Here is a 22,945-nt window from a genome sequence, read left to right as displayed (position 1 = left end):
CAGGGAGGGACAGGACACATGAGGCAAGCGGACTTTGGAAAACCTTCGCCCCTACAACATGAAGTCTGCGCTGTACAACTGGGCTAGTGCATGGAAGGAAGTCCCTGTGAAGACTCTGGAAAATGGTTGGTCTCGTCTGCTTCTCGGAACGGATGTGGAGTACGATTTTCTAGGCTTTGACGTGGATGACTTCCGTGCACGGCTACGTACGCACGGCGACGATGTAGATGTGGACGATGTTCGTGAGTGGTTGGATGACGACGAGGGCGATCCTGGGTATCAGACATTGTCTGGTATCGAGATCGAGTCTTCGGTTGCAGGTGTCAGTACCGAACTTGCAGATTCCGACGCTGAAGGCGATGATGATGCGGACTCCTCTCAGCAGGACACTACTCCAGCCATCCCCAAGCTAAGCGCACTCCGGGAACATCTAGAGTTCGTCCTAGACTACCTGGAACACCCGGACTGCGACAGTGAGATGGGGCCCTTGGGACTCGTGGAGGAAGTGCGTGCTTTCAGGCAGCGCATCATCAATCATCAGAATCGTCGGTCATTGCGTCAATCAACCATTGACAGTTTTTTCAGGCCCGTGGCCCCCGCTGTGCCCAGCCCTGGCTCCACTCCGTTGCCTCCCCAAGACAGGCCCTCATGCTCCGAGCCACAGCCCAGCACATCAGCCATGGTGGAGTCACCGCTCGACGTGAGTTAGCGGCTGTCTTCAGAGTCGTCTGCAGTGGGTACGCAATCACCACGACCCAGCGATGCACCCCTAGGTCTCCTGCCAGTGATACTCTCGGACTCTGACAGTGAATAAACAGCAAGAACTTCTCCACTAGACCACACGGGAATTTTGAGTGTTGTGCAGTGAAAAAAACAGTGTGTTGTGTTAAGGATTTAAAGTTGTGAGAGAAAAGACTCAATAGAAAAAAAATTTAACATAAATAGACTTGTTTGTTTTGGCTTTTGAAAATTATATGAATGGGAAAAGTTAAAGTGCAACACTTAGTAAGTTACAATGGAGCAAAACATTACCAAATATATCTGTGTAGTTTATCGTTCCCCCAATGCTTCTTCGGAACCCAGTGTATTTGATTCCATATCCACTCAGTTGAGTAACCTTGACCTTACCCTTGGCAATGAAATTACCATTTTGGGTGATTTTAACATACACAATGTTGAATGGTTATTGCATTCTGCCCGGACTGACGACGCTGGTCTAGAATGCGAGCTGTTTGCGGAATCGTTTAATCTCACCCAGTTGGTAAAGCAACCAACCAGAATACCTGATAATCCTGACCATAATGCCCATCTCTTGGATTTATTCTTGACAAATAATCCAGATCAATACAGGATAGAGGTACTGTCACCACTTGGATCCTCTGACCACAATCTCATCAAAGCCTCATTAGTTAACCCTCCTACACCTCCCCATTCCGAACCTGTCAGGGTGACCCGATGGCACTTTGACAGGGCAGACTGGGATGGATTTAGAAATTATCTTGCTGATGTTCCATGGCAGTCTTTCTTCTCTAGTGATCCCAATTCTACCCAGTCCCACATTTGTGACTTAATACTAGCTGGTATGGATTTATTCATACCAAGTCAACAATTCACTAAAAGATCAAACTCTCCAAAATGGTTTGATGGCAATTGTGCCAGAGCAACAGCCCAAAAGTCATTAGCATATAACTCTTACTTAAAATCAAAAAACACCTGAATCACTCTCCCAATTTAAAATTGCTAGAAATCATGCAAAAGCTGTATTAAATCTATCTAAATCAAACTTTCTTCAAAAGCAAGCATCAAAACTACTTAACAACCCTAATGACAATAGATTATTCTGGTCAACTCTTAATTCTTTCAATAATAACTTTAACAAGTCATCTTCCATTCCCCCACTAAAATCTTCAGATGGCAATATTACAAATGACCCACGTGGGAAAGCAGATATCTTTGCTAGTACCTTTGCAAGAAACTCTACAATAGATGATACCAGCCAGAATGTCTCAGTACTGGAACTTGATTCTCCCGAAATTGCCCCACTTAAAATACAGACAAGATTTGTAAAATCCATCCTAGACAATTTACCTACCAACAAAGCTCCAGGTCCAGATGGAATTCCGCCAATTGTTTTGAAAAAGTGTTCCCCTGAACTTGCCTCTGTCCTAGCTAAATTATTCAGACTATGCATACGTACTTCTTTATTCCCAAATTCATGGAAAGAAGCCAATATCCACCCAGTTCGAAGAAAGGAAGTTCGTCTGACCCCTCCAATTACAGACCAATAGCTATCACATCTTCTCTCTTGGTAAGGTATTTGAAACTTTAATTAATAAGCATATTGTTAAACATCTTGAATCCAACAACTTAATTAGTGATAGACAATACGGTTTCGCCACGAAAGATCCACCATTGACATACTCAATCTCTTAACTCATACCATCCATCAATCAATTGATCTTTTTGGAGAAACTCATGCAGTAGCTCTTGATATCTCTAAAGCTTTCGACAGAGTATGGCACCGTTCCCTGCTGTCCAAACTCCCTTGCTATGGACTAACGTCTTTTGTTCCTTTGATTTCTTCTTCTTATCTTAGTGACAGGAAAATAAGAGTAAAAGTAGATGATGTATATTCGAATTTCCACTCAATTAACGCCGGCGTGCCGCAGGGATCAGTTCTGGCGCCAACCCTATTTCTGGTTCATATTAATGATCTCTTATCTGTCACTCACAATCCCATTCACTCATATGCAGATGACTCAACACTACATAGTTCATTCACACTCAGACATCCATTTACAAAGTCTAATATCTCTACCTCTCAGCTCAATACAGCCATCTCCATAAATCAAGATCTATCTACAATCAGTGAATGGGGACAAAACAACCTTGTCTCTTTTAATGCTAGTAAAACTAAATATATACAGTTTACTAATAGACAGATATTGCCAGATTCGTACATTACCTTCAGTGCTACTAATGTTCCCATCTCCAAAAGTATTGAAATTCTTGGTGTCTCACTTAACAGTGCCCTCAGCTGGACCTCTCATGTCAGATCACTTGCTAAAACCGCCTCAAAGAAACTTGGATTATTGTACAGAGTCCGTAACTACTTCGCCGATGAGCAGTTAGCTATAATTTATAAGAGTCATGTGCGCTCTCAGCTTGAATATTGCTCACCCTTGTGGAATGGTTGTGGAGAGGTTGCATTAAGACAACTAGACAAAATTCAGAATAAAGCTGTTAGAATCATTAACAACCCTGCCATTACATATAAACTACCTCCCCTGCAAGTAAGAAGGAATGTTGCCTCCTTGCATTATTTTACAGATATTTTTTGGCAAATGCTCAGATGAAGTTGCGTCCATGGTGCCACCTCTCCATGCCTTCCCTCGTGCTACACGGGCATCTGGTAGCGCTCATGACTGGAATGTCACTCAACCATATTGCAGAACTTCTGCCTATCAGAATTCTTTCATTCCCCGAACTGCATCTCTCTGGAACTCGCTTCCCCAGAGTTGTTTTCCTCCAAATTTCAACCTACAGCTGTTCAAGTCTAACTGTTACAGACATTTTATGAACAGAGGACACCATTAATCTGGTGTATGGATTATTTTTTTTCTCCATTTGTTTTTCCTTCCTCCGTTCTGTTATTTAAAAAAAAAAAAAAAAAAAAAAAAAAAAAAAAGAGTGCACACTGTGAAGAGAACGGACTTCTGTGTGTTATTGACTAAGTTCAGTGCAAGACTTCAGCAACAGTGTACTGCAAGTGCTTCAGGAAATCGTTCTTACTGTCAGAGTCCGAAAGGAGGCGGTTATTCATTGAGGTGGCAAGGGACTTGCTGTAAGTAGCCAGAATGTTTCATACTGTACTTTTTTCCATACTATACTTACCTCATTTCACTCTTTAATGTCCTTTATTGGTGTGAATAGGGTGTTAGTAGCTATGCATGTGCAGCAGGAATGTTTTTCTGAGTTAGGCTAGGTTAGGGTCCATAAGTACCAGAATGTTTATTAATGTATGAACATACTTCTAAACCCTCATTTTATGTTTCTTTTGCATTTATTTCAGTCATTTATGTGCCTTATTGGTGTGATTTGGGTCTTAAATAGGTGCTATGCATGTCCAGAGGGAGTTGTATAGGTGTTTCTCTGAGTTAGGGTCCATAAGTACAAGTCCATAAGCTGAGGCCCAATATCCGGACAGAACCAATATCTGGACCTACCTATGGCTCTATTACGTCGGATATTGGAGTGATTACTGTATATATATATATATATATATATATATATATATATATATATATATATATGTGTGTGTGTGTATATATATATACACTCAACCCCCTGCTATTGCGCCTGATTGGTCACAGGAAACGCGCGTGATAGCTGAATGCGTGATAGCTGAACTGAACAATCAATGGGAAAATTTCTAATTGGTTTTTCGGTGGCCCATTTTTCTAACCTTTAACCACTTTATGCCTACGATTTCCTGCCAGTCTCTCCTCTAACATGAAATAAAGCATTATTATATTATATAGCCAACGGCCATACCACGTTGAGTACACCGCTTCCCATCCGATCAGCGAAGTTAAGCAACGTTGGGTCTGGTTAGTACTTGGATGGGTGACCGCCTGGGAACACCACATGCTGTTGGCATCCCTACATGTCAAGTGGGGTTGGTGGAGGATTAGTGCCCCTCCCTGTAAAACAATTAACTCTAAGCCCTTGGCCACCCCATTTGGGATACATGGCGTCTGGCAATGAATGAAATGATATTAATAATAACAGTATAATGAATAAATAAACAAAATAAAAGGCCATCAAACTTTTATAAGGATTACGGCTTGGGTGGTTTGATGGGTTCCGAGGCTTGAGAGTGGCTTAGTTGCCGCCAGATCTCTTTGGCTGTCTCCATTTCTTTAGTGTCCACAGCTAAAACGGGTATCACATGGTACCTTATATCAGGAATGGCTGAGGAACATTTAAGTGGAACAAAACTTGGATGCTATCACACACGTTCCTCACACTGTCGTCAGAGCCCCGTCTCAGTTGTAAACACGTGATTACTTTATCGACATCACAGTTTTTTCAGCATAAGAAATAATAACTCTTTATAAGGGTTTCAAAACGATTGATTTTTATTCTAAAATACAATATTAATAAGTATTCAATGTTAGCCTAAATTTCAATGCTGTAGTACGATATATTCTTTCAAGCCGAATGGGTTTTGGTCACTGTTTTGCCCGTCGTGTCCTCGGCAGGAATCCGTTCAGATGCATTCCAAATGCCCGTGCTATAATCGGGAATTTTACCACGTTACCGTTCTGATTAACCATCGTATCCTCTGCAAACCTCGTATGAAGTGCCGTGTGAATAAGTTTCGCTTAGCCTGTCTTCAAACTTGATGCGTGATAGCGGTCTTGGGGTGCGTGATAGCATGTATGGTTGTGCATTTGATGTGTGCATGATAGCAGATAAGTGTGATAGCTGAATGCGTGATAGCAGGGGGCTGAGTGTACATATATATATATATATATATATATATATATATATATATATATACTGTGTATATATATATATATATATATATATATATATATATATATATATATACTGTGTATATATATATATATATATATATATATATATATATATATATATACAGTAGGTACCCATAGTAGGGGAGTATATGGGCGGCAAAGGACTCCGCTTACTAGGAATTCGCATACTCTGAATACATAAACTTGTGGGAGAAATTACATATGGGTAGCACCCCCCTTCATGGGCAACCCTTGAGACTCATTTCAGACCTAAGTATTGTACTGTACAGGGAAACTATGTAAAATATATTACCTAAGATAAAGTAAACCGACAAGATTATGGCTTAATTAAACCAACAAGAATATGGCTGCTCACCTTAACCCAACAGGACAACAGGCTTAATGGAGGTAAGAAGGGGATCCGAGGCAGGGTGAGGAACCTAGAGTGGGTTTCGGGAGAATTCGCAGTCGTCAATTCAGCATCACAACAATAACAAAACAATTCGCCGTCATTAATGAAGACAGCCATGAGTGACGCAAGAATACGTATTCAAAGGCGACTACAGTGAGTAAGAAACAAGATAATTATTGTCTGATGGCAAACTGACTTATGGCGAATCTTCTCAGAACTCTAGCGTGCCCCTCCTGCACCAACCACCACACCACCCGACGCACCACTCTCATCACCAGCACTTTTGACACTTTCCTAGCCAACGGCTATACCACGTTGAGTACACCGCTTCCCATCCGATCAGCAAAGTTAAGCAACGTTGGGTCTGGTTAGTACTTGGATGGGTGACCGCCTGGGAACACCACATGTTGTTGGCATCCCTACGTGTCAAGTGGGGTTGGTGGAGGATTAGTGCCCCTCCCTGTAAAACAATTAACTCTAAGCCCTTGGCCACCCCGTGTGGGATACATGGCGTCTGGCAATGAATAAATGAATTAACTAATGCACACACTTCATTCAAAAACCCTTCAAAGTGAAGTCATCATTTCCTCCATTCGCAACTGATAGTGTTCAATGTTCTTGAATTCTTCCTTGAATTTACCTAGGGCACACAGTGCCTGGCTGAGATCCATCATCGACAAGTCTCCACTCTCCACCACTGGTGGCTGGCGCTTCTTGGGGATGGCAATGTCGCATGCTTGGGGTAACCCCTGGATTTGGGCCACTCTTCACTGCCGTCTCGCCTACAACGGGTTCAATTCATGTACAGTACTATTAAAAAATACACTAAAATTCGGAAAAAAAATAGGTCCTCGAATACAATGAGGATCACATACTCTGAACTCGCATACTGTGGGTTCCTACTGTATGTATATGTATGTATGTGTGTATATATATATATATGCTCCCTATGTGTCAACAAGTGGGTTGGTGGAGGGTTAGTGTCCCTCCCCGTAAAACAAATAACTCAAAGTCAAATGGCCACCCTTACGGAATTATCTATCTATCTATCTATTACCAGACGCCTCAATCCCGTTCGGGGTGGCCACAAACAAATCACCTCCATGTCCCCCTGTCCCCCGCCATTTCACTGCCCTGCTCCCAACTCACACCCCCCTCTCTCATATACCTCTCCACTCCATCCCTCCATCTCATCCTCGGCCTCCCCCTCCCTCTTCCCCCTCCATCTCACTCACATAAACTCTCCTCATCAGTCTTTCACCCTCCATCCTCTCCACATGGCCAAACCACCTCAGTGTATTCCTCCTAATGCTTCCTATCACATCCATATCCACACAACAACGCTCCTTTATATCCTCATTTGTCAGCCTATCGCTCCGTGTGACTCCACAGGCTCCTCTTAAATAACTCATTTCCACTGCTCTAACTCTTGACTTGTGTCCTGCCAACAACGTCCAAGCTTCACTACCATACATTAGAGTTGGTATCACAATACTTTCAAGTAGTAACTTTTTCACTTCCATGCTCACTTCCCTGTTTCTTATCACTGCTTTCAAGGAACCAGCAACCTTTTTTCGCTGCTGTACCCTTTCAAGCACTTCACCCTCTAAACCTCCATCCTTACCCATCACACTACCCAAGTACTTAAACGTACTAACATTTTCCAATTCCTCACCATCCAACCTCGCTGTACATTCACTGACTTCACCTCTCTCAAAGACCATCACTTTACTCTTCCCTACATTCATCTTTGATTCCGTTTCTTACACACTCTCCCAAACTCATCCACCAAGCCTTGCAGCTCCCCTTCGTCATCACTCAACAACACAGTATCATCTGCAAACAACAGTACAGGAAGTTTCCAAACACTACCCTCTCTCACCAGGGCCACTCCAACATCCACTACCCTACCTTGTATCTCTTTTATTACCCCATCCATGTACAGATTGAACAACCATGGAGAAATGACACATCCTTATTTCAACCCAACCTTCAAAGAGAAAAATTCACTCAGTTCACCATCCACATGCACTGCAGCCTTAGCACCATCATACATACTCTTCACAGCATTCAACAACTTTCCATCTACTCCATATATTCTTAATACTTTCCACAATCCTTGTCTATCCACACTGTCATATGCTTTCTCCAAATCCATGAAAGCCACATACAACTTCTTTCCCTTCTCTAGAAACTTTTCCACTAGAGATCTAAGAATGAATATCTGATCTACACAACCTCTTCCCTTCCTAAAGCCTCCCTGTTCTTCTCCAACTAATTCCTCTGTTCTTTCTCTAACTCTGTCAAGAAGTATCCTACCATACACTTTTCCTATTATACTTAGAAGACAAATGCCCCTATGATTACCACACACTTCCTTTTCCCCTTTTCCTTTGTACAAGGGAATAATTATACCTGACTTCCAATTCTCTGGGACTCTACCTTCCTCCCAGGCCAATCTGCACATCTTCCACATCCATTCTACTACTATCTCTCCCCCATGCTTCAGCATTTCACCACACACTCCATCAATTCCTGGGGCTTTCCCCAATTTAACTTTCTTCATTGCTTCCACAACTTCTATCCTATTGATTTCTTCCTGTCTTCTCACCTCCCTTCTTCTCCCAGCCATTCCCCATCCACTTATACTCTCATTACTTCCATCCTCTATGTTCAACAATACCTTAAAGTGCTCCCTCCATCTGCTCACTTTTTCTCCCTTCTCCACTAGTAATCTACCATTTTCATCTTTCACTTCCCTGCTAACTTCACTTCCACCCTGTCTTACTCTCTTCACCTCTTTCTAGAACATTTTCTTACAGTCCTTCCACTTTACACTCAAATTCCTTCCAAATTCCTCATCCACTCTATTCTTACTCTCTCTTACTAATCTTTTCCTCTCTCTCTTCCTTTCTACATATAACTCTCTCTTCCACCTCTCAACTTCTTTCATGCCCCTATTTCTCATCTATTCATTGTATGCTTTCTTCTTTTGTGCCACAGCCTGTCTCATCTCTTCATTCCACCACCCTGTTCCTTGCACCCCCCCTCCGTCTTCTCTTCATCCCACACACCACATCACATGCTGCACATATTTCTTCTGTAAATATCCTATATATATATATATATATATATATACACTCAATCCTTAAGTAACACGTGGTTGAGTAACACGTTTTTGTTCTAACGCGGTCAGCATAATGAGACAAGTCATGTCAACACGCGGAAAAACTCGAGCTCACACGGGAAGTCAGCTGGCCTGGGGGACGAAATTTGAAAGCCGCGCGCTATGACGTCACCCTCTAACCTCTGCGTACATTTCCTGGGCGCATATTTCCATTCTGTATGGGTATTTATCTCAGTACCACAGCCAGCCACCTCAGCCAAACAGCCCTAGTGAGATGGGATAGGTTAGGGTAGGTTAGGTTGCTGAAATTTTGCCTGGGAAGCACAGTGGGCATATTTTCCTGAAAAACCTATGGTTAGTTTTGAAACGAATGGGCAAGCATTGTTCCTGGCTGAGGGTTCCAGGTGGTTTTTATGAATACGCATTCAGAATGGAAATATGTTTTCTGGGCAAACTTAAGGCCGAACGGTTTGATGAAATTTATGGGTTTCAGCAATTTCAGGGGACAAAATGGAACGACAATGTATGCTAATCAGAAAAAAAAAAAAAAAAAAAAATCCTTGCGTTCTCGTAAGTTACAGTTCAGTTCCACATTCTTCGTTTGATTTCATGCTTCCCAACACATTTTGGACCAACTGGGCATATGGTTATCAGTCCTTTCTCATGCCTCATCTAGTTCTTACCCACAATTATCATGGATTTTGGAGTTTAATGGAACGAAAATGTTTGCTAATTAGAGGAAAAGTTCCTCTTTCGTCCATGTGTTATCGTAGCGTTCAGTTCCACATTCTTCGTTCGATTTAATGCTTCCCAACACTTCCAACTAACTGAGCATACTGTTATCAATCCTTTCTCATGCTTCACCTAGTTCCACCCCACACTCATTATGGGTTTCGCAGTTTTAGGGGACGAAATGGAACGAAAATGTTTGCTAATTAGAAAAAAATACTTTCGTCTATGTGTTCTTGTTAGTGTTCAGTTCCACATTTTTCGTTCGGTTTCGTGCTTCCCAACACATTTAGGACCGACTGAGCATATGGCTATCAAGTCCTTTCTCGCTTCTCACAGACTCTACCTCACAGTCATGTGGGTTTCGAGTTTTAGGAGACGAAACTGAACGAAAATGTTTGCTAATCACACACACACACACACACACACACACACACACACACACACACACACACACACACACACACAAACTACTTCTGCTCGTGTAAGTGAGCATTCAGTTTCATATTCTTCGTTCTTCTTCCTGATAGTCTTATGTTTGTCGGATTACTTCTGGGAGGTAAATAAACGTTTCATACTAAATCTGTTTCCCCCGTCGTTTTAGGTTGTATTCCGCTGTCAGCTTGTTTGACACATCAGGGTTACGGCAAAATTAGGGCCTGTCCTAACCTAAGTGTTTAAACTTGACCTAACCTAGCTTAACTATACCTTATAATTTAACCTAACCTAAAGTAGCATCCAGTTGGGAAGTTGGGAGACGAAAATCACCTTTGAGTACATCAAGACAATCATGTTATGGCTTAAGGAACGTGATGATAAAAAGTGGGAAATTTTTCAGCAGGAAAATGTAATTTACCACCCTGAAAATAGTCAGGAGGATTGGAAGTCAGGTATAATTATTCCCTTGTACAAAGGAAAAGGGGAAAAAGAAGTGTGTGGTAATCATAGGGGCATTTGTCTTCTTAGTATAATAGGAAAAGTGTATGGTAGGATACTTATTGACAGAGTTAGAGAAAGAACAGAGAAATTAGTTGGAGAAGAACAGGGAGGCTTTAGGAAGGGAAGAGGTTGTGTAGATCAGATATTCATTCTTAGATCTTTAGTGGAAAAGTTTCTAGAGAAGGGAAAGAAGTTGTATGCGGCTTTCATGGATTTGGAGAAAGCATATGACAGGGTGGATAGACAAGGATTGTGGAAAGTGTTAAGAATATATGGAGTAGATGGGAAGTTGTTGAATGCTGTGAAGAGTATGTACGATGGTGCGAAGGCTGCAGTGCGTGTGGATGGTGAACTAAGTGAATTTTTCTCTTTGAAAGTTGGTTTGAAACAGGGATGTGTCATGTCTCCATGGTTGTTCAATCTGTACATGGATGGGGTAATAAAAGAGGTACAAGGTAGGGTAGTGGATGTCGGAGTGGCCCTGGTGAGAGAGGATAGTGTTTGGAAACTCCCTGTACTGTTGTTTGCAGATGATACTGTGTTGTTGAGTGAAGACGAAGGGGAGCTGCAAGGCTTGGTGGATGAGTTTGGGAGAGTGTGTAAGAAACGGAACCTAAAGGTGAATGTAGGGAAGAGTAAAGTGATGGTCTTTGAGAGAGGTGAAGTCAGTGAATGTACAGCGAGGTTGGATGGTGAGGAATTGGAAAATGTGAGTACGTTTAAGTATTTGGGTAGTGTGATGAGTAAGGATGGAGGTTTGGAGGGTGAAGTGCTTGAAAGGGTACAGCAGGGAAGAAAGGTTGCTGGTTCCTTGAAAGCAGTGATAAGAAACAGGGAAGTGAGCATGGAAGTAAAAAAGTTACTACATGACAGTATTGTGATACCAACTCTAACATACGGAAGTGAAGCTTGGACATTGTTGGAAGGACACAAGTCAAGAGTGAGAGCAGTGGAAATGAGTTATTTAAGAGGAGCCTGTGGAGTCACGTGGAGAGACAGGCTGACGAATGAGGATATAAAGGAGCGTTGTGGTGTGGATGTGGATGTGATAGGAAGCGTTGTGAGGAACACACTGAGGTGGTTTGGCCATGTGGAGAGGATGGAGGGTGAAAGACTGACGAAGAGAGTGTATATGAGTATGGTGGAGGGTGGAAGAGGGAGGGGGAGACCGAGGATGAGATGGAGGGATGGGGTGGAGAGGTATATGAGAGAGGGGGGTGTGAGTTGGGAGCAGGGCAGTGAAATGGCGGGGGACAGGGCGACTTGGAGGCGATTTGTTTGTGGCAACCCCAAACGGGATTGAGGCGTCTGGCAATAGATAGATAGATAGAAAATAGTCAGAAAAATACAGAAAACAAACTGGAGGAATATGAACTGAATTGGTAAGGTTCTTCCACTGCTTTAAGCATACAAATACCAAAATGGCTTAAGAAAAAAAGAAAAACCATAGCATAAAAGAAAGCACCATCATAACGATTTGGAGGGACAGGGAGAAGATAAAGATTGTGAGTAGGAAGTGATGCAATCCTGGCAGCTGTGAAGGTTTATATGTTGTCCAGAAACTGACTGAGAAGTTTATAGGGCGTTATGTGGAGCGTCAGAGAAAGCAAACTCTCACTTTTACCCCTTTTTACCATCTTACCCCACGTATTTACCTCCACCTATCCGCACCATCAGGTAAAACACTGAAAGAGATATAACTGTTGTAATTAAAAACATCGTTGGTATTAAAAATGGCATTAACAAAATCAGAAGTTGGAGTGGGTCAACACCACCTCCACTGAGTACCCTTTTGTTGATACGTAGCTCCACGGTATTTTACTCCCTCCCCCCAACCCCAAAGTTGTTGTCAAAGTTTCGCCTTCTCGTATCATGTGGCCTTCGGGAGAGACGTTAGGCTGTATAGTTAGACTAAAATTTACGGGTCTGGCTGTTTTAGGGAACAAAATGGAGCGAAAATGTTTGCAAACCAGAAAAAAGGTACTCTTTCATCAATGTGTTCTCCTGAGTTAGCGTTCCGTTTCACATTCTTCGTTTGGTATCGCTCTTCCCAACACATTACTCTTCGTTCGGTATCGCTCTTCCTAACACATTTCGAACTGATTGAGCAGTTTAGTCATATGTTTAGTTTATCAGAAATGCGTTGGGAAACGTGATATCAAACGAAAAATGTGAAACTGAACGCTAACTCACGAGAACACACGGATTAAAGTAATTTTTTCTTGTTAGCACAAATTTTCGTTCTATTTCATACTCTAAAACTGCCAGACCCATAAATTTTTGTCTAACCATATGGCCTAAGGTCTCTCCTGAAAGCCACATGATATGAGAGAAGGCAAAACTTTGACAACATTGGGGTTGGGGGATGGGAGGAAAATACTGGGGAGCTACGTATCAACAAAGGGTACCCATCCCAACTCTTATTTTTGTTAATGCTATTTTTAATACCATTGATGTTTTTAATTACAACAGTTATATCTCTTTCAATGTTTTACCTGATGGTAGGTGCAAGTGGGGGTAATTTACGTGGGGTTAGGTGGTAAGAAGTGGTAAAAGTGAGAGTTTTGTAAAGTTGCCAGAACACATTGTATATATATATATATATATATATATATCCATCATCCAACCCTACATTGCCCCATGAGGTGCATAGAGCCCAGGGCTAAGCAAGTTGGTCCGACATTTAAGATGAGAGTGACCAGCCTCACTCATCCCTGAATGGCATTACATGAACAATAATCCCCAACCATCCCTTGGATATAAACCTTCACCAGCCCAATCCGACTGGGGTGCCGTAATTGCCCACTACACCACCAGACGCCAAAATTTGGTTATATGGTTACCACCCAGCATAGTAAATGGTTTCCTGATGTACAGGAAACCATTTGGCTTGTCACTCAGTGTACAGTCACCCACGGGCAGAAGGAAGAGGAAAGAATGATGGAAGGAAAGACAGAAGAGGCAGTGTAAAGTCACTCGTAGGCAGAAGGATATACAGGTACAGTACTGTATATAGATAAATATATGTAAATCACCATCGCCTAACGAACTTGAACAACAATTGTCTTTATTATCAACAGCATGCTATTAACCATTATCATATTCACCACAATCACAGCTATTAATCATCATAATCACCATTTTAGTTTCACCTAAGATTACCAATCTTGAAGGAGGTCATGGTATTGGCACTCACAACTTTCACAATTCACATTATCTGGACCAAATACAAAATGTCCAAACTTTCCCAAGATATGCATTCTTTCGACAATCGGACGAATGATGCGAGCAAATGTGAATGATTAGCTGAGTGATCCGCCTGTGTCAGATCAGCCATCTTTGTTTTGGTTAGAATATACAGAATATTGTACTGGAGCTATATTATCTATCTATCAATCTATTGCCAGATGCCTCAATCACGTTTGGGGTGGCCACAAACAAATCGCCTCCAAGTTGCCCTGTCCCCTGCCATTTCACTGCCCTGCTCCCAACTCACACCCCCCTCTCTCATATACCTCTCCATCCCATCCCTCCATCTCATCCTCGGCCTCCCCCTCCCTCTTCCCCCCTCCACCTCACTCACATACACTCTCTTCATCAGTCTTTCACCCTCCATCCTCTCCACATGGCCAAACCACCTCAGTGTGTTCCTCATAACGCTTCCTGTCACATCCACATCAACACCATAACGCTCCTTTATATCCTCATTTGTCAGCCTGTCTCTCCATGTGACTCCACAGGCTCCTCTTAAATAACTCATTTCCACTGCTCTCACTCTTGACTTGTGTCCTTCCAACAACATCCAAGCTTCACTTCCATATGTTAGAGTTGGTATCACAATACTGTCATGTAGTAACTTTTTCACTTCCATGCTCACTTCCCTGTTTCTTATCACTGCTTTCAAAGAACCAGCAACCTTTCTTCCCTGCTGTACCCTTTCAAGTACTTCACCCTCCAAACCTCCATCCTCACTCATCACACTACCCAAGTATTTAAACGTACTCACATTTTCCAATTCCTCACCATCCAACCTCGCTGTACATTCACTGACTTCACCTCTCTCAAAGACCATCATTTTACTCTTCCCTACATTCACCTTTAGATTCCGTTTCTTACACACTCTCCCAAACTCATCCACCAACCCTTGCAGCTCCCCTTCGTCTTCACTCAACAACACAGTATCATCTGCAAACAACAGTACAGGGAGTTTCCAAACACTATCCTCTCTCACCAGAGCCACTCCAACATCCACTACCCTACCTTGTACCTCTTTTATTACCCCATCCATGTACAGATTGAACATGACACATCCCTGTTTCAACCCAACTTTCAAAGAGAAAAATTCACTTAGTTCACCATCCACACGCACTGCAGCCTTCGCAACATCGTACATATTCTTCACAGCATTCAACAACTTCCCATCTACTCCATATATTCTTAACACTTTCCACAATCTTTGTCTATCCACCCTGTCATATGCTTTCTCCAAATCCATGAAAGCCACATACAACTAGCTATATTATACTGGAGCTATAAAATGATCGTAACGGGAGATATGAATGGAAGAGTAGGCAATGGTCCTGAGGATGACATAATGGGTTCTTATGGAGTACCAGAGGAAAATGGTAATAGGATGCGACTAAAGGATATGTGTCAGGAGAAGAGGTTGTGCATTTGTAACTCGTATTTCAAACACAGAGATGCACATAAATATACATGGTATAGAGGAGTTGTGCTGAAAGAAGCCTGGCTGGTTATGTGCTCGTTGAAAGGTGAATGATGGGAATGGTTGCTGATACGATGGCCGTGAGAGGACAACGTGGAGGTCTGTCAGATCATATGATTGTGGTATGCAAGATCAAGCTAAGAGGAGTGAGGTGGATCAGGAGAGAGAGGAGCAGTCAGGGAGAAAGACTGAAAGTTAAGAAGCTGAGGATCAAAAAAATGGTAGAAGATTATAGGACCAAAGCAGAGGAGGAGTTAGAATTAGTGAATTGGAATGAAATGGATCTGGACAGCCTGTGGAATGCATATAGGGATTGCTTAGTTAGGAATGGTAAAGCGGTGTGTGGTGTGGCAAGAGTAACAACAAAGAAGAAGGGTATGGCATGGTGGGATGAGGAGGTTAAGAGAGCGGTGGAGGACAAGAGGAAGAAGTGGCTAAAGTGGTTACAGGACAGGGGTTCAGCTGAAATAAGAACTGAATAAGTTGAGAGCAAGATGCACATAAAGAGACTAGAGAAGAGGAAAAAGAAGGAGGTAAATGATGATTTAGGAAGAAAAATGAATGCCTACTGTACTCTGAAAATAGGAAGTTATTCTGGAAAGAGGTGTGGAAATGTAGAAGTGAAAGCAGAAAGAAATGTGATGGTGTGAAGGATGCAGGTGGTAGATTAGCAGAAAGAAATGTGATGGTGTGAAGGATGCAGGTGGTAGATTATTAACCCAGGGGGATGAAGTAAGGACCAGATGGAAAGAATATTTTGAAAGCCTGATGAATGGGAATAGAAAGCCGAGCGGCTGTAAACATGACTGGTTTTGGGGGTGAGCAGAGAAGGAATGCAGTGCCAGGAGACGTGACACTCGAACAGGTGAAGAATGCTGTGAAGTGAATGAGAAATGGGAAAGCAGCTGGGGCTGATGAGGTGTATGCAGATATGCTTAAGTGTGGTGGACAGAGTGAAGTGAAACACTCATTGGAGATATGTAAAAAGGCATGGATGAATAAAACTGTGCCTGCAGAGTGGAAAAAGGCTGTGATTGTACCTCTGAACAAGAATAAAGGAGTGCGAAGTGAGTACAAGAATTATCGTGGCATTAGTTTATTGAGTGTGGTAGGAAAGGTATATGGAAGAATTATTAAAGAGAAAGTAAGAGAGATATCAGAAGTCCTGGTGAGTAATAAATAAGGTGGCTTTAGGAGTGGCAAAGGATGTGTGGATCAAATATTTGCAGTGAGACAGATAGTAGAAAAGGCTTGTGAGAAGGACCATAAGGTGTTTATGGCATTCAAAGATCTGGAAAAAGCATATGACAAAGTAGACAGAGAAGGGCTGGGGAAAGTTTCCACATGTACGGCGTAGATGGTAAGCTGTTAGGTGCCGTCAAGAGTTTTTATGATGGTAGTGAGAGGTAGGATGGGACTGGAGTGTATTGGTGTTGTGATGAGGAGAGGTAGATTAAGGTGGTTTGGACATGTGGAGAGGATGGGGGATGATAGTTGGGTGAGGAAGGTGAGAAGTGGTAATATTGGGGGTGGGGTTGTGGGGGGTGGGCCGAGAGAGACATGGGACGAGGTCATTAAGTGTGACCTTAGGGTTAAGGGACTGAACAGGGAGGCTGCAATGGATCGTGCAGCATGGAGAACCGCCATTAGGTGACCAAGGCCGACACATGCAAGCATGTTGGAGCCTTTAAAAACGAAAACGAAAACGAAGTGAATCATGTGTAAGGGTTAATGGGCATCTAAGTGAATGGTTCACGATCGGTGTGGGCATGCGACAAGGTTGTGTGATGTCCCCACGGTTGCTCAATAAGCATATGGATGGGGTGATGAGAGAAGTAAAAACATGAGCAATGGAGAGAGTGATGACACTGGTAATGAATGGTGATGGATGGAATATCTCAAATTTGTTGTATGCTGATGATGCAGTACTCCTTGCAAGTACCGGACAAGAACTTGGTAGGCTAATGCAGCGTTTTGCTGACGTCTGTGAGCGTCGTGCCTTGAGAGTAAATGTAAAAAAGAGTATAGTGATGGTTATTGTGAGAGAAGGTGACTCTCAGTGCAATGTTACAGTGAATGGAGAAAGACTGGAAATGATGAGAGTTCAAATATCTGGGTACAGTAATAGAAAAGAGAAGAAAATGTGCAAAAGAATTGGAAAGTAGAGTGACACAAGGAAGAAGAGTAGCTGGTGCAATGAAGGCCTTGATAAGAAACAGAGGCTTGAGTGTTGCAGCTGCATAAGGCTTACATGAAGGAGTGTTAGTGCCAACTTTAACATACGGATGTGAGACTGTGGTGTGGCATGAAAATGAAAAGTCAAGAGTAAGAGCAGTGGAGATGGGACTGCTGAGGAATGTAAGTGGAGTTCAGAGGGTGGATAGGATACGAAATAATCTAATCTGGGAAAGATGTGGAGTGAGGAAGTCAGTGGACACCAGGATCGAAGAGAGTGTACTGAGATGGTATGGTCATGTGGAGAGAATGGATAACAACAGAGTGGTGAAAAAGATATATATGAGCGAATTTGAAGGAGGGAGGAGACGAGGTAGGCCAAGGAGAAGGTGGAGAGATATGGTGGACGAATGTATGAGGAAGAGAGGTTTGGAAGTTGGTAAGGCTAGGGAACTAATAAGAGATCAAGCTGGCTGGATGAATGTTGTGACGAGAAGTGCATGATCAGGGATTTGGCACCCCTTTTTAACGTGGCAGCATCTGGATTGACTCTATCAGATACATTATGTGAAGCTACAGAACGTGGTAAATGTTTTTGGCATATCCAATACAGCCAGGATTCCAGGGGCTTGAATGATGAGTGAATGGATGCATGGCCCATTGGATTGGGCAAATTTGGGCTGTCTGGACACTGCTACTCCTCACCCTGCCCTAGGGTGGGAAAGGAGGTCTAGATGATGATGATGATGATGATGATGATGATCACTATTTTAACATGTCCAGAAACAGTGGTATCAACCTCTGTGCCAAAAATTAACCTTTCCACAAAAGGATTTTCCAAAGAAATAGCATGCATTAACAATAATTCATCCATCCATCCATCCATCATCCAATCCTATGTTGCCCCATGAGGAGCACAGGAGCCCGGATACACACGTAAATCTATCTGTTACATACTAATAAAACAAACTAGGAAATTCTTGGTGCTATTTTTCTTGCTAATCAGAAGCTGACCAGGAAATAACCATCAGCTGCATATTAACTAAAAATAATAATAATAATCATAATAATACTAATAATTATAATAATAATAATAATAATAATCATTCACTCATTCATTCATTGCCAGATGCCACGTATCCCAAACAGGGTGGCCAAGGGCTTAGAGTTAATTGTTTTACAGGGAGGGGCACTAATACTCCACCAACCCCACTTGACATGTAATCCATCCATCCATCATCTAACCTAATAATAATAATATTAACAAAAAAATATATGTCAAAGTTCAATTTGTTCATTTATAATGGTTCAGCAGACATGTTTGCATTTACTGGCCTTGGTCACCAAAGGGCAGCTCTCCACACTGCTCAATCTCTAGCAGCCTTTCTATTCACTCCCACATCCCTGAGGTCAAACTCTGCGACCTCTCCCTATTTCTTTTCTTGGTCTACTTCTCGCAACTCTACCGTTAACCTTTACATCTCTCACCTACCACATCCAGCCATCCTGCATCCTCTCCACATACCCAAACCATCTAAATCTACCCCATCTCATCACAATGCTGAACAGTACATGTATGTCTCATTCTTCCCCTCAACTCTTCATTTGCAATCCTAACCCCCCAGGCCTGTCATTTATGGATGCACTATTGGAATGCGAAACAACCGAACTCACCGGCCTCACACTTCCAAGTGAGCGGGCTCCGCCTGCATACCGCAAGACCCGTCCGATGACGTCACCACTCGGAATGTAAAAAGTGCGTGCGCACACACACACTAACAGCAATATGCACTAATACTCTCGTCCTCTCTTCTTAATTTGATGAAAGATCCCAAGGACGAAACTGAATGGATTATTGGCATCCTATATACGCTATGTATCCAATACACAGACTTTTGTTTAAGCACCATTAAGACCCAGTCTGTAACCACATTCAGATATGTGGTGTCCCTTGAAGTATTATAATCCTTCTAGTCCCGGCTGACTGCTGCACGCAGCCGCTTGGTCGAGGCATCTTTCTTGGCGAGACAGTCAGCCAGTTGTTGTGATGTATCCACCCAAGACACTTCATCAATCTCCCCTCGCTCCAACATGTCTTGTAATACAGCAATATCAATGCGCACTCTTCTGTCTTCTACACTCCTACAGGAGTAAAGGGCGTCCACCAGACTCTTGTTATCGACGAAACACTTGATCTTGAAATCTCCCCATCCAGGAACCTCATGCAATATGCTGGCGAGATATACAGCAGTTTCAGCACATTCAAGCAGTGCCAACGTTTCAGCAGATAAAGTAAATATGATGACCCGCCTGATCTTTCTAGTCTATCAGAAAAAGGGACAACCCGCCTCACTAGCATCTCGTAGGAAGATCACAAAGCCTCCCTGAGACCCATTGCCTACAAGATTGGCAAAAGCGGCAGCTGAAAAGCACTCTATATAACATTCATCAAGTGGCCCCATTCTTGGAATGTATAGCTTCATGTTGTCAGTCATCACCCTTGTGATCACCTTGTTGAGCCTAAGCAAATCTGCTACAGTAGCTCGGTTGCTTGTCATACTCAACTCACACACATCAAAGGCAATATCTGGTCGAGTGTGTGTGGCAATCCAACTGAGTTGCCCAATTAATGCTCGGTACTCAGTTTTCTCAGACTCAGACAGCTCTCCTGATTTTACTGCAGCACGATGTCTGCTCAGCATGACTTGTTTCAAAGACAAAGCGTACTGGAACTGGTCAAGTGTTATGCTGCCATCGATGTTGGTGATGACATTTAGACCAACGTATTTGAAAGCTTTTGATTCCGAACTGCCGATGAGGAATATTTGGCTCAAACGGTTTATCACCTGCTGCTCGAACTCACATGTACCAGCCCAAAGAAAATCATCGACATAAATGCATAAAATACCTTCGATCTTGCCACTATTACTCCAAGAGAACAGTGCTGAATCCAATGATGACACTTTAGCTCCGAGACTTAACAACTGATCGTTAACGAGCAGGTACCAATGCCTAGCAGCATCACAAAGGCCGTAAACCGTTTTCCTTAGTCTCCATAGCTTACTGTTTGCACATTCAGGCGGAGGACATAAATGAACAACTCACTCAATGTCGTTACCTTGCAGATAAGCAGGTTTCACGTCCACAGCGTGGCAATCCCATTGGTTGGTGGAAGCAAAAGAAAGTGCCAAACGCACGGCCTCTTTTGAGCATGTAGGAGAGTCTTTCCAGAGATCCACAGTGTCTTCCTAACAATGTCACCTATAACTGCATTTTGACGCTTACATACTCCGTTGCTCCATGGACTCTGCAGACGCCGTCATGATCTTGATATTAAAGGCCTCTCCCAATGCTCGCATTTCAGCATTGTTGAATTCACATCCATTATCTGTAAGAATTTTTCCAGGTGCGCCAAACAGAGCAATCCAGCTCCGAAATACTCCTTTCATAATGGTGGTCGCACATTTGTCTGCGATTACTATCGTGGGGCAGTACTTGGTCGCCAAAGCAACAAGGACTAAGAAATAATGTCTTCATTTTCGTATGCATCCGGACAGTCACATGCCCAATGAAATCAAGAATCACATACTAAACACCTCGACACCTTACCATCAGGCCTGAGCGGGTTCTGCCTCCTGCCGGTGGATGAGCATTGGGAAATTCTAGCAGACACAGTCGAACAGCCATCACCACGACCTCGATCACATACTGCACCACCCCAAAACCTTGTCCTTCCTCGTTGAGTAACCCTAACATAAAAAGTTTCCTCACCCCCGATTTTGTCACTCCAAAAAACTGGTTCACTCTTCACCTCACTGGCAGACACCGATGCATCGTTCTGCCCACAAACTTCCCCAGCGAAAATACGATTCAGGGCAGATTTCATATTTTTGTAAGTTACCTCAGTTATCGCAGACATCACTAGTTGTTGCTCACTATCTGAAAGTTTGCATGAAGCTAGAAGCATAAAAGCCATCACAGAATTCGGTAGTTGCATGTCCTGCTTCGTAAATTTAAAATAAACATGCTCGAATTCTGCCACGAGCTTACGAATGTTCATATCACCAGGTCTTCTAAACTTGTACAATTCATGAAAAGCTGCAAACTGCTGAGATCCTTTGTCCACAAGAAATAAACTGTCTAATTTGTTCAACAAGGTCTGAACACCCATTATCTTGTTTCAGATCAGCAGCGTCAATTTCTGAAGACGCCACCCTCGCTCTTCCTGACAGTGAAAAGTGAATGGCTAGAGCTTGCTTCTTTTTCGGTAAGTCCGTCAGTTTGCACCAAATGTCGATGTCCTTCTTCCAACTCTCATAGGCAGAATCATTTTCAAGTTTTGGAGGCCATTTAGTTGAGCACGACGTCATTATGCTCGAACTATGCTCTGCTATCAGTATTGGAATGCGAAACAACCAAACTCACCGGCCTCACACTTCCAAGTGAGCGGGCTCTGCCTGCATACCGCAAGACCCCTCAGATGACGTCATCACTCGGAACGTTACAAGTGCGTGCGCAATCACACACTAACAGCAATACGCACTAACACATCCTTCTGATTTCTCTAATCTCTATATGTTTGAGCCTATGAATATCCTCTTTCACTGTTTCAGTCTCACCCAAACAGCATTACACCCCTAACACATGCTACATACAAGGACCTCTTAACCTGCTGAGAGCGATAGGCCTCATTTGGGACTTACCAGAGTCAAAAGCGATAGGCCTCAAATGACCGCAATTTTCAAAGGTGTACAAAAACTGCGCCATGAGGAGTAGGTGACTGAAATTTGCATGGGAAACAGGGGCAGGTGGCAACTCTCGATACCACCCACGCACTGCCCCATATACATTCAGAATACGCGCACGCGGACACCATGGAGCACGCGCTAATTTTCCTCCCATGACGCCGCCAACCCCGCACCAGACGCTAGGGGATCTGCACACACACACACACACACACACACACACACACACACACACACACACACACACACACGCACACACACACAGGCCGCCGACAGAGACGGAGCTCTTCCTGGATCGTGCAGAAATAATCGTTAAATCAACGGCGGAAAAGGAGACCAACCTATTGTGATTGTGAAAATGAGTGCAAGAGCGGTGGTCCCGTTGGTTAATAGTAAAAAAAAAACAGCAGGTTTCGATCAAAGAGCTCAAGATACAGTGGAAACTGAAACATTCCATATGGTTGCACAATGGCAGAGGGCGACGGAGTTTTGTTTAAAATTGATGAAAAGGAATTCGAGGGCTTCTCCAAAGACGATGTGGGAAATGCA

The 22,945-nt window shown here is 42.9% G+C and overlaps 2 non-coding genes across 2 annotated transcripts; both read left to right on the top strand.

Moving 5' to 3' along the window:
• The first annotated feature begins 4,540 nt into the window (after window positions 1-4,540).
• On the top strand, window positions 4,541-4,659 carry LOC145393210 (5S ribosomal RNA). The gene has a single exon (XR_013896163.1). It is a non-coding gene; the product is annotated as a 5S ribosomal RNA (ribosomal RNA).
• Window positions 4,660-6,252: 1,593 nt separating this feature from the next.
• LOC145393097 (5S ribosomal RNA) lies at window positions 6,253-6,371 on the top strand. The gene has a single exon (XR_013896115.1). It is a non-coding gene; the product is annotated as a 5S ribosomal RNA (ribosomal RNA).
• The last annotated feature ends 16,574 nt before the right edge of the window (window positions 6,372-22,945 follow it).

The sequence above is a fragment of the Coenobita brevimanus genome, chromosome 23 (assembly GCF_032717465.1).
Source record: "Coenobita brevimanus isolate Jiangsu-jjx chromosome 23, ASM3271746v2, whole genome shotgun sequence".
NCBI classification, from domain to species: Eukaryota; Metazoa; Arthropoda; class Malacostraca; order Decapoda; family Coenobitidae; genus Coenobita; species Coenobita brevimanus.
The sequence above is the reverse complement of the archived record's forward strand: the minus strand, read 5'-3'. Positions and strand labels throughout refer to the sequence as shown.